Source organism: Heteronotia binoei, chromosome 20 (assembly GCF_032191835.1).
Source record: "Heteronotia binoei isolate CCM8104 ecotype False Entrance Well chromosome 20, APGP_CSIRO_Hbin_v1, whole genome shotgun sequence".
Classification (NCBI taxonomy): domain Eukaryota; kingdom Metazoa; phylum Chordata; class Lepidosauria; order Squamata; family Gekkonidae; genus Heteronotia; species Heteronotia binoei.
In genome coordinates this window covers 5,393,149-5,405,556 of record NC_083242.1, presented here as the reverse complement: position 1 = coordinate 5,405,556, position 12,408 = coordinate 5,393,149, and the positions used below count along the sequence as shown (strand labels likewise).

At 47.5% G+C, this 12,408-nt stretch overlaps 1 protein-coding gene across 3 annotated transcripts in view; it reads left to right on the top strand.

The window, feature by feature from the left end:
- RBFOX1 (RNA binding fox-1 homolog 1) overlaps positions 1-12,408 on the top strand; it is a 1,171,625-nt gene that overhangs the window by 526,139 nt on the left and 633,078 nt on the right. The window lies entirely within an intron of this gene.

The window sequence follows — 12,408 nt, the reverse complement described above, 5'->3', positions numbered from 1 at the left end:
TTTATCCTCTGTGGCCTCAGTGGCACGATGAAGGTTTCTATCCATCTGCTTTATATGTTTTGGCTAATTTCCTTTTTTGCTTTCACCGCACATGTCTTTTCAGTCTGCGTTAACGCATGGAATTCACTGCCACAGGAGGTGGCGGCGGCTACAAGCATGGGCGGCTTCAAGGGGGGATTGGATAAATATCTGCGCAGAGGTCCGTCATTGGCTATTAGCCACAGGGTAGAGATGGAACTCTCTGTCTGGAGCAATGATGCTCTGTCTTCTTGGTGCTGGTGGGGTAACAATGGGAGGACTTCTAGTGTCCTAGACCCACTGGTAGACCTCCAGCTGGCACCTGGATATTTTTTAGCCACTGTGTGACACACAGTGTTGGACTGGATGGGCCTTTGGCCTAATCCAGCATGGCTTCCCTTATGTTCTTATTTTGTATCCTTCCTTCAGCGCTCAGTTTCTGTTCCATTTGCTATTTCCCCGGTTTTTGTGAGAGCAGTTTTGTGACCGTTTCCCCCTTGCTTTGCTTCCAAGCTGAAAGTAGGTCAAGAGCACACAAATACCCTCGGATTCCCCTCACTCTGTCCCCACCCCTCTTAGGCCACTTCCCTGCCTACATTTTTTTCAAGCGACATGAGTCTAGCAATAGGAGACCATCACTAGTCTCATGCCGCTTGTAAAAAAAAAAAAGGCTCCCCACTGGGCTGCCCTTTCCTGCAGCCCAGTCTGAACTCAGTGGGGAGGGATGGTGGCTCAGTGGTAGAGCATCTGCTTGGTAAGCAAAAGGTCCCAGGTTCAATCCCCGGCATCTCCAACTAAAACGGGTCCAGGCAAGTAGGTGTGAAAAACTTCAGCTTGAGACCCTGGAGAGCCGATGCCAGTCTGAATAGACAAGACTGACTTTGATGGACCAAGGGGGGGTCTGATTCAGTAGAAGGCAGCTTCATAAGTGTTAGGGAGGGATGGTGGCTCAGTGGTAGAGCATCTGCTTGGTAAGCAGAAGGTTCCAGGTTCAATCCCTGGCATCTCCAACTAAAAAGAGTCCAGGCAAGTAAGCGTGAAAAACCTCAGCTTGAGACCCTGGAGAGCCGCTGCCAGTCTGAGTAGACAAGACTGACCTTGATGGACCGAGGGGGGTCTGATTCAGTATCAGGCAGCTTCATATGTTCATATGTAAAAGGCAACACCGAACAGCTCCTGCCAGGAATTCTCTGCAGGCACAGCAAGCTCAGCTGGGCTGCCTTCTCACGCCTCCTGGCTCAAACCGGGCAGGGCAGAGTCTGGTGTATTTATTTTGGGCTGCAGAATAAATTCACTGGAGGGGGGGGGCGGGTGTGGTGCGTACTGCAGGCACGGGATCTGAAGTCAAGCTTAAAGGCCTGGGTTTTCTGCAGAAAGCTGTGCATGCATAATAGACTTTTCAATATGTTGTGGAGGTGGTGATCCCTATAGGGCAGGGGCGTCAAACTCATTTTGTAATGAGGGCCAAATTCGACATAAATGAGGCCTTGTCAAGCTGGGCCATGTTGGATAGGGCCATGTGTATACCTATTTAAGATTAGGTAGCAGAGATATAAACTTTATAAAGGACACAGACAAACACAATAAAAGATTTAAAAAAACCAACTTAAAACATGCTTAAAACTTTAGCATTCATTGGTCTTAAAGGTGCTTTCTTTGCATTTCTTCCATGGGATTCAGGGAACTGCACAAAAGAAGCTCTGGCTCTTTCCTTCCTTCCCCAGGGGACCAGGAGGGAGAGGAGCCTCAGCCAATAGATGGAAGAGAGGCTTGGCTCAGTAGCTCTGCTGTGCAATTGAAAATGCCTGGCGAAGTAAGCGCTGCCTCCCACCCTTCTTCCCAAGGTAGGAGCCTCAGCCAATGGAGAAAACAGAGGGTTTGCTCTGTAACTCCTGTGCAATTAAGCAAGCTGTAATGCAGAAGGAAGCAAGAGAGAGGGAGAAGGAAGCAAAAGACAGTCAGTTATTCAGCGGCCTGATAGGAGTCATCGGGGGGCCTAATTCTGCTCCTGGGCCGCATGTTTGACACCCCTGCTATAGGGTTTTCAAGGCAAGAGACAAACAGAGGTGGTTTACCATTGTCTTTCTCTGCACAGAGGCCCTTGATTTCCTTGGTGGTCTCTCAAACTGGTAGAGCCAGTTTGGCGTAGTGGTTAAGTGTGCAGACTGTTATCTGGGAGAACCGGGTTTGATTCCCCACTCCTCCACTTGCAGCTGCTGGCATGGCCTTGGGTCCACCAGAGCTCTGGCAGAGGTTGTCCTTGAAAGGGCAGCTGCTGCAAGAGTTTCTCAGCCCCACCCACCTCACAGGGTATCTGTTGCGGGGGGAGACGATATAGGAGACTGTAAGCTGCTCTGAGTCTCTGAGTTCAGAGAAAAGGGAGTTGTCCTTGAAAGGGCAGCTGCTGTGAGAGTCCTCTCAGCCCCACCCACCTCACAGGGTGTCTGTTGTGGGGGAGGAAGGTAAAGGAGATTGTGAGCCGCTCTGAGACTCTTCGGAGTGGAGAGCGGGATATAAATCCAATATCTTCATCTACCTCACAGGGTGTCTGTTGTGGGGGAGGAAGGGAAAGGAGAGTGTGAGCCGCTCTGAGACTCTTTGGAGTGGAGGGCAGGATATAACTCCAATATCTTCATCTACCTCACAGGGTGTCTGTTGTGGGGGAAGAAGGGAAAGGAGATTGTGAGCCGCTGTGAGACTCTTTGGAGTAGAGAGCAGGATATAACTCCAATATCTTCATCTACCTCACAGGGTGTCTTTTGTGGGGAAGGAAGGTAAAGGAGATTGTGAGCCGCTCTGAGACTCTTTGAAGTGGAGCGCGAGATATAAATCCAATATCTTCTTCATCATCATCATCATCATCATCATCCAAGGACTAGCCACGGGAGGCCCTGCTTAGCTTCTACAGTGTGATGGGACTGGGTTAGCCTTGGCCATCCAAGTTAGGATTTTGTGTGTTATACCAGCTCTGACTGCAATATTGATTTTTCTCCCCTGGATGGAAAATAGAAGACCGGACACCTAGGCAGTCATAAACTTAAGGGCTCCATTTTGGCAAATGCAAACCCAGGCTGTATAAATTTGAAGTACAAGGGAAGGATTCATGGGCAGTGCAGACCATTTTCTGTCCTCATTAAAGTTATTTGTTTTCTGCAATTGCTATTAGAATTTTATCGCCCAGTTTAAGCCATGAAGTACATGAGTGAGTTGTAATAGTTGGACATATTGATGATTCTGTATTTTGATTTGCCCTAAATTCCCCCCCTCCCTTCCCCTCCCTGTTTATATCCATTGCTGAGTTGGTAAAATAAAAATGAATTAGAGAAGAGAGAACGGACTAGCGCCCCTGCCGTTTATAGCACCTTAGCGGGGGCCCCGAGTTTAGCTAGGCCAAGTTAACTGATTTATTTTTGAGAATACAGCCGGCAATTTTGTCTCTATATTTCCATGACGAAGATAGTTGCAAGGAAATAAAATAGTTATGTGTGAATTCATTCACTTGTTAATACTTGCAAATAATAAAACAGGAATGGCACAACCCTTTGCTATTCTTACTGGAACCATAAAACGTGCAGAGAGAAGGTTTTGCTTTGAAACGCTGGACTCGTCAGCTCTGTGGGACATTTGTTATAGTCTCCACTCTTAACCTTTGGGGAACTTTTTGAGTTCCGATTTAACTGTGTTTAGAAGGATGTGTGTCATCCACCCAGATACCCAGGTGGGGGTGAATTGTAAATTTCTTCCTTTCCTGGAAATAATGTGTGTTGCATAGATCATATGAATAGTCTCTCTCTCTCTCTCTCCCCCTATCTGCCTCACTGTCTGTTACCTTTGGCCAGTTTGGTGTAGCGGTTAAGTGTGCGGACTCTTATCTGGGAGAACTGGGTTTGATTCCCCACTCCTCCACTTGCACCTGCTGGAATGGCCTTGGCTCAGCCATAGTTCTGGCAGTGGTTGTCCTTGAAAGGGCAGCTTCTGGGAGAGCCCTCTCAGTCCCACCCACCTCATAGGGTGTCTGTTGTGGGGGAGGAAGGGAAAGGAGATTGTGAGCCGCTCTGAGACTCTTCAGAGTGGAGGGTGAGATATAAATCCAATTTCTTCTTCTTCTTCCTCCACTTGCATTTGCTGCAACGGGGTTGGGTCAGTCACAGCTCTCATAGAGGTTGCCCTTGAAAGGGCAGCTGCTGTGAGAGCCCTCTCAGCCCCACCCACCTTGCGGGGTGTCTGTTGTGGGGGGAGAAGATATAGGAGATTGTAAGCCGCTCTGAGTCTCTGATTCAGAGAGAAGGGTGGGGTATAAATCTGCAGTCGTCTTCTTCTCTGTCTGTCTACCTATCTAATATTTGCTTGGAATTTGCAAAAATTATGCTGAATCCATTTCCCCCACAAAGTTTCCATGTTTTTATTTTTTTTATATAATGAATATTTCCCCAAAGAATGTATTTTCTTGAGTGCTAACCATTTAATCAAGAGCCTTGTATGTGCAGAATGTACTTTCAGCAATGCAACATTTATTTGCGGAACATGCAAATAATAATTTGTTTTTCAGGCCATTTAGTCTCAATGCATTTTTTTTTAAAAAAAAAATCTAAGATGGCAGCTCAGAGAATATAGTGTGTGAGTGTCGGAAACTGAATTTCTGGAAAAAGTAAGACTAGCTAGCTCTGTGTTCAGGTATTCTTTGAAATGCCCCAATCGCATGCCAAACAGAGAACAGCTGTTTCCTTTCTTGGTCCTCTTTGTGTTTTTTTTAGTTTTTCAGAAAAAAATCCAGACGGTTGGACTAGATGGCCATTTGGTTTGATGCATTGCTGCTGCGCTTATGAGACTTTCTCTCCTCCCACCGTTCCCCAAATGTTATTAATGGTGACACTCTGTTTTAGGATGGAGTTGCAGTTTTTGTTTACATAGGGAAATATATCACAGAACTTCCCTGGCTGCAATTTGTTTAATTTAAGATTATTGGAGGGGGGAGCAAATTTGTTAAAAAGCATGTTCGGCAACTTCTTTCCCAACGGCCCTGACATTTCCTATAAATTGCATTTGTGTCTCTGTCTTGCAGTTGTTTGCAAAAGAGGTGAACTCCTGTACATAAGACTTTCCCAAACTGGGGGGGGGGGCGGTCTGGGATCACATGAGGGACTTCTTAATGAAGGCAAGGGATGGAAATCAACTTGTGTTGTGTAATACAGGAAGGTTACATGTGGAGATTGTTCAGTTGTGTTTTCTTTTCATAAGAACAGAAGAGAAGCCATATTGGATCAGGCCAATGGTCCATCCAGTCCAACACTCTGTGTCACATAAGAACATCAGAGAAGCCATATTGGATCAGGCCAATGGTCCATCCAGTCCAACACTCTGTGTCACACAGTGGCCAAAACCCAGGGATTATCAGGAGGTCCACCAGCAGGGCCAGAACTTCAGAAGCCCTCTCACTGTGCCCCCCCCCCCAAGCATGAGGAAGACAGAGCATCACTGCCTCAGACTTAAGAACAGAAGAGAAGCCCTGCTGGATCAGGGCTCATTGTCCAACAATGGCTCATTGTCCAACACTGTGTCACAGAGTGGCCAAAATCCAGATGCCCCCAGGAGGTCCACTGATAGGACCAAAACTCCAGCCCTTCCACTGTTGATCCCCAATCACCAAGAAGAGAAAGCATCACTGCCCCAGACATAAGAACACAAGAGAAGCCATGTTGGATCAGGCCAGTGGCCCATCCAGTCCAACACTGTATCAAACAATAGCCAAAACCCAAGTGCCATCATGGAATTTACCATCAGGGCCAGAACTCCAGAAGCCCTCCCACCATTGTCCCCCCTCAGTGTTGTCCCACTGTTGTCCCCAACAAGGCAGAGCATCGCTGTCCCAGACACAGAGTTCCTTCTATATGCTATGGCTAGTAGCCGCTGATGGAACTCTGTTCCAGATGTTTCTCCAGTCCCCAAATGGCACTATACTCTGCTGTACTCCCCCAGTTGCTTTGCATCTCTCAGTTTTTGAACTCTGGATGTGTCTCAGAGACCAACAGCACACTGGAGCATGCTGCCCCTCCCACAGCCAGTTTGGTGTGGTTAAGTGTGAAGACACATCTCAGAGAACCAGGTTTGGTTCCCCACTTCCAGCTGCTGGAATGGCCTTGAGTCAGCCATAGCTCTCGCAGAGCTTGTCCTTGAAAGGCCAGCTCCTGGGAGTGCTCTCTCAGCCCCACCTACCACACAGGGTGTCTGTTGTGGGGGAGGAAGATATAGGAGATTTGTAAGCTGCTCTGAATCTCTGATTCAGAGAGAAGGGCGGGGTATAAATCTGCAGTCTTCTTCTTTCCTCTTAGGCTCCCGTATCACAATCTTTGCTCGAGACGAATGCACAACCTGGGTGTCTTTGAGATGCCGCCCATTTATGATATACATTTCTGACACTTGGTTTTCCCTTTTGCCCATTCACGGTGACGCATCAGTGATGAGGATATTGCTCTGCAAAGACAAAAAAAACCAGTTTGTTTACGAACTGAAATAAATTCTCTATATAAATATATGTATACATCATCCCCCCCCCCCAAGTGTTCTGTGGCATATTTACAGTTTCCCCTCACATCGAGAAAACAAACAGCAGCTGTCGGGGGCTGTGAGTGCGAGTGGAGAACAGTTACATCTGCTTGCAAAACAAATGGAGGAGGGGCAGGTCACTCTGTTTTTGAGATGACAGCTGAGCAGAGCTTCCCTTGGGAGGACTCTGAAGTCCGGATGATGCATTTATGGCTCTCCCAATGGCGATCGGAGTTGGCCATTTCTAAAGTACTATCTGCCGTGTGCACTGGGCCTCTTTATTGACCGGCACAGAGATGGATGCAGGATCTCACCCATCTTTGGATTTCTGGTCCGTCACACAAGTGAAATTAGTTTCCTCACATCGCTTCCTGACTGTTAGAGTGGTTCCTCGGTGAAGTAGGCTTCCTCGGGAGGTGGTGAGCTCTCCTTCCTTGGAGGTTTTTAAGCAGAGGCTAGATGGTTATCTGGCAGAATCGTACTGCTACGGCACCAACCCCAAATCAGACTTTTCCCTGCAGCCACTGTGGCCGGACCTGCCTGTCCCGCATTGGTCTTGTCAGCCACCAGCGAGCCTGCAGCAGATGTGGACTACTCCACCTTTCTTAAATCTTCGTTCACGAAGTCAAGCCGAGAGAGAGATGGTTATCTGACAGCAATGTGGATCTTGTGAATTTAGGGGGAGGTGTTTGTGAAGTTCCCGCATTTTGCGAGAGGTTGGACTAGATGGCCTTGGAGGCACCTTCCAACTCTATGATTCTATGCTAGACCAATTATAGACAATTGACTTGCACAAGTGACCTCACTATGAATTTACGCAGATAGCGAGAGGGAGAACAGAAAGGGGCGAGCTTTCATCATGGCTCTTCTTTTGCTGGCATCTCCAGACAAGAGCCCTGTGGCGCAGAGTGTTAAAACTGCAGTCCTGCAGTCCTAAGCTCTGCTCACGACCTGAGTTCGATCCCCGGTGGAAGCTGGGTTTTCAGCCGGTAGCCGGCTCGAGGTTGACTCAGCCTTCCATCCTTCCGAGGTCAGCCAAATGAGTACCCAGCCTGCTGGGGGGAAGTGCTTGCACAGGGGACCTTTCCTTTCCCAGACAAGAGACAGAAGGTTTTGGTAGAAGATCTTTCTATGCTTGTGATGGAGCCACCACCCACCAAAACAGACATTACTGGATAAGACAGAGTACCGATCTGACTACACGCAAAACAGTTTGGTGAAGGTTCCGGAATAGCCTGATACTTCCTTTAAAGTGTGGCGCATTAAAGCAGTGAGCTACTGCATAAATTAGTTTGGACATTTTTCTTGAGCGAAGACAACAATGTGTGAGCTGAAGGCTAAAAAAAAAAAAATCCTGGTGAGCTAGCTCACAGTAACACAGTTTAGGGGGAACACTGAGCCCATGCCTTAGTGGTAAAGCCAGCGCTGGTACCAGCACCCCTGGCACAGTACCTCTCCCTGCCCCTGCCCAGCATACTCCTCCTCCACACACCCTCACCCCCAGTGAGGGCAAGCTCAGCCGGTGACAGTGTGGTTCACACAGTGTGCCCCACTACCTTCTGTCGTAGCACAGATGCAACATGGGAGGTGGAGCTACGGCAGTCAGTGGCCGGGCACACTGTGCGAACCACGGCACTACCTCCAAATTTGTAAATTTCCCTCACTGGGGTGAGGGCTGAAACTGGAGAGCCAGTTTGGTGTAGTGGTGAAGTGTGCGGACTCTTATCTGGGAGAACCGGGTTTGATTCCCCAATGGAGGGCGGGATATAAATCCAATATCATCATCATCTTCTACTTCTAGTCACTCCAGGCATCTGCCTAAGGCTGCAAAATGGATGTGCCGGCCATGGGCAAAGCATGGCTTTTGCATGCATGTGACCTCAGTTTTGGTCACTAACAGCTCTGCTTCCATAACCTCAGTTGCCAAGAACGGTCTTTGTTTGTCGAGAGACCCATCCCACCGTCAGTGTGAATGATTCTGAGCTCAATTACCAAACAGTTTTGATTTTGTATTTGTAACCCACACATATAGAAGTGTGGCCGTGAGTTCATAGGATGTGAACTCGGATGTTTATTTGTTTCTTTATGTGAATTATTTTACACTTTACCTTTCTGAACACCTTATGAAGAAGATTTGAGGTTTCAGAAATGTACAAACAATACTGTACAAAAGTACAAATCTAGTTGTCAACGAGAAGAACAGTTGCACAAAACAAAATGGAAACAAAACCAACCGAACTTGGTGTTAGAGGTACATTTGTTGGTTGGTTTGCCCGTTTGTTTTAATGATCCAGTTAACATACAAGTGGAATGCATAAACTTTATCTGGTGTCCGGAAGTCTGAACCAAAATTTGAAGCTGATTTATAGCAAGTCGTGCTATTGGCCGATGGAGCTGAGTATCATCTGCTCTGATTGGGAGATTCCCCAGGCACTCCTACTGAGAAAGGTCCACCTCAGCATCTGAAGCTTGAGATTGTATCTTGGCAGGGCTTTTTTTGTAGCAGGAGCCCCTTTGCATATTAGGCCACACCCTACTGATGTAGCCAATCCTCCAAGAGCTTACAGGGCTCTTCTTACAGGGCCTACTGTAAGCTCCAGGAGGATTGGCTACATCAGGGATGTGTGACCTAATGTGCAAAGGAGTTCCTACTACAAAAAAAGCCCTGTATCTTGGATCTTCTGCATTCAAATCAAGTGCTCCTCCACTAAGCTATGTCCTTTCCCGAGCATATGAAGGTACCATATGCTGAACTATTGATCCATCTAGCCGAGTGCTATCTATCTGACTGGCAGCAGATCTCTGGAGAAAGAAATTCCTTAACATCTGGTCTCTGAGATACTTGGGCTGGAAATGCCAGGGACTGAAGTCGAGACCTTTTGCACACGAAGCAGATGTTCTACCGTCAGCCGCACCACTGCTGCTAAAATGAATTCTCCCTAAGTTCTGACCACAAGTTAGAATCTGTCCTCTAACTTTATTGAGGAAATAAACCTATGGCGTTCCACAGACGTGAACACATAGAGGCTGCTTGAAGATTAGGAAGATCAACGGTCCATTTTGCCAGTCTTCCTCAGCATAGCTTCCTAAAAAAAAACCTTGGTAATTTCAAGGGTTATTATTTATTATTGTTATTATTGTTTAATGAATTTGTAGTCCACCATGCTCCCCAATGGGGACTCAAAAGCAACTTACACCATTGCCTTCTCCTCCATTTTGTACTCACAACAAGGTCAGCGAGTTTCTGGGGCACAAGTGTGGATTTGAACTCGCGACTTTCAGACGCTAGTTTGACACTCTTAACACTGCAGCACACTGGGACCGATGTCCCACTCTCCTTACGCCGCTCTCCCACTCCTCTTCTCAGCAGGACCTCCATCCGATTTCACACTGTCTGCCCCGAGGTTGCAACTAGCTTTGACTTTTTCACGCTGCAAACAGAACCTAGTTTTTAGAGGTTTCTGTTTGCAGTGAGAAAAAGGTGAAGCTCGTTGCAGTCCCGTGGCGCAGAGTGGTAAAGCTGCAGTACTGCAGTCTGAACTCTCTGCTCACGACCTGAGTTCAATCCCGGCGGAAGCTGGTTTCAGGTAGCTGGCTCAGGTTGACTCAGCCTTCCATCCTTCCGAGGTCGGTCAAATGAGGACCCAGCTTGCTGGGGGGAAAGTGTAGATGACTGTGGAAGGCAATGGCAAACCACCCCGTAAAAAGTCTGCTGTAAAAACGTGAAAGCAACCTCACCCCAGAATCGGAAATGACTGGTGCTTGCCCAGGGGACTACCTTTACCTTTTTAGTTGCAACCCCGGGGCAGATAGTGTGAAATTGGATGGAAGCTCTGCTGAGAAGTGGAGCATGAGAGTGGTGTAAGGTAAGTGGGAAATCGGTCTGGATCTCCAGACGAATCTCATTCAAAGCACATAGTCTTCTTACTGAGTGATGGCAGTAGCTAGTACCGACACTGAGCCATCTCTGTGAAGCGTATTACATAAAAGAGGTGCCATCACAGAAAAGGCCCAGTCACCTCCCACTTTTAATCTCTGGAAGTGGGGACTCTTGGAACAGGGTTTTGAAATTTAAGTGAAAATTGACTACAGTGGCATTTTTAGAAAATGACCTGGCTGGTTTCATCAACTGGTATCCCTAAGGGCAAAGTTGTCATTAAAGTAATGCTCGTTATACAACATTTGTGACCTCTGCACAGTCTATGCAGAAGAAGAAATGGGACTTTACTGCCCCCTGGGAGCCAGTCTGATGCAGTGGTTAAGAGCAATGGACCCTAATTCGGAGAACCGGGTTTTATTCCCCACTCCTCCACTTGCAGCCAGCTTGTTGACCTTGGGTCAGTCACAGTTGTCCCAGAGCTCCACCTACCTCACAGTGTGTCTGTTAGGGTTGCCAGCCTCCAGGTGGGGCTTGGAGATTTCCCGCTTTTAAAACTGATCTCCAGCGGGCAGAGATCAGCTCCCTGGAAGAAAATGGCTGCTTTGAAGGGTGGGTTCTAGGGCATTTTAGCATGCTGAGGCCCCTCCCCTCCCCAAACCTTCCCTAAGCCCCTCCGTCTCCCAGATCCAGGGGTGAAACTCTAGACGGAGCTCCTTTGAGTATTAGGCCACAAACCCCTGATGTAGCCAATCCTCCAAGAGCTTGCAAAAAAGAGCCTTGTAAGCACCAGGAGGATTGGCTACATCAGGGGGGAGTGGCCTAATACACTTCTGCTAGAATTCCACCCCTTCCCAGATCTATCCTCAAAGTCTCCAGGTATTTTTCAGCACATACCTGGCAGCCCTAGTGTCTGTTGTGAGGAGAGGAAGGAGAGGAGATTGTAAATCACTCTGAGAGCCAGTTTGGTGTAATGGTTAAGTGCATGGAGTCTTATCTGGGAGAACCGGGTTTCATTCCCCACTCCTCCACTTGCAGCTGCTGGAATGGCCTTGGGTCAGCCATAGCTCTGGCAGAGGTTGTCCTTGAAAGGGCAGCTGCTGTGAGAGCCCTCTCCAGCCCCACCCACCTCACAGGGTGTCTGTTGTGAGGGGAGAAGACATAGGAGATGTAAGCCGCTCTGAGTCTCTGATTCAGAGAGAAGGGCAGGGTACAAATCTGCAATTCTTCTTCTCTTCTGAGTGAAGGGAGGGGTATAAGTCCAACTCCTCTTCCAAGGAACAGCTACTAACAAAATAGAGTACTTGGGTTGGGGGAGTTGTATTTTCTTACAGCTATACACAAACAAGGGTAGAAGGCGAGCGCAGTTATCCGATGTGAAGCCGTTGCTTTCTCGAGAAAACAAATGTATTTCATCTGTAGCCTAAATCAGACAACCCCTCCCAACTTCTCTCTTTGTTGCATGGAAGAGGGGAAAAAAGGGGAGGAAAAACACACTCTCTTGGAATGTCTTAAAACATTAACTATGTTTAAGGGAGTAAATGAAGTGAAATGGTTTACTGTACGACGAATCAATCAAAATTAAATTCCATTTACAGATGGCAGAGTGTTATTTAAAAAATAAAACAGCAACTTTCTCGGAGTGCCATTAGCTTTTGAATCCCCCCCCCCATTTTTTTTTTTAAATATACTGTGTTACCTGGGCTTAATGAAGCAGGAGAGGCAGTCTGTGTGGGTTATTTGTGAATCTGAATCCCAAATGAGTCGGAGACTGAATTTCTCCCGTCGAGGCGGAGGAGAGATTGACTTCCCCGATAGGAGCTAGGTGGCAGAATTGGCTAAGGAAGGGGTGCCCAGGAATTCCAGCGTATCTGTAGATTGTCGTTTTGGGGGCTGAAAAACGCAGCACGTTGTAACTTTATACTTCTGGTGGTGGGGAAAAGGGAGGGGGCGGGTTGGAAGAAGATAAT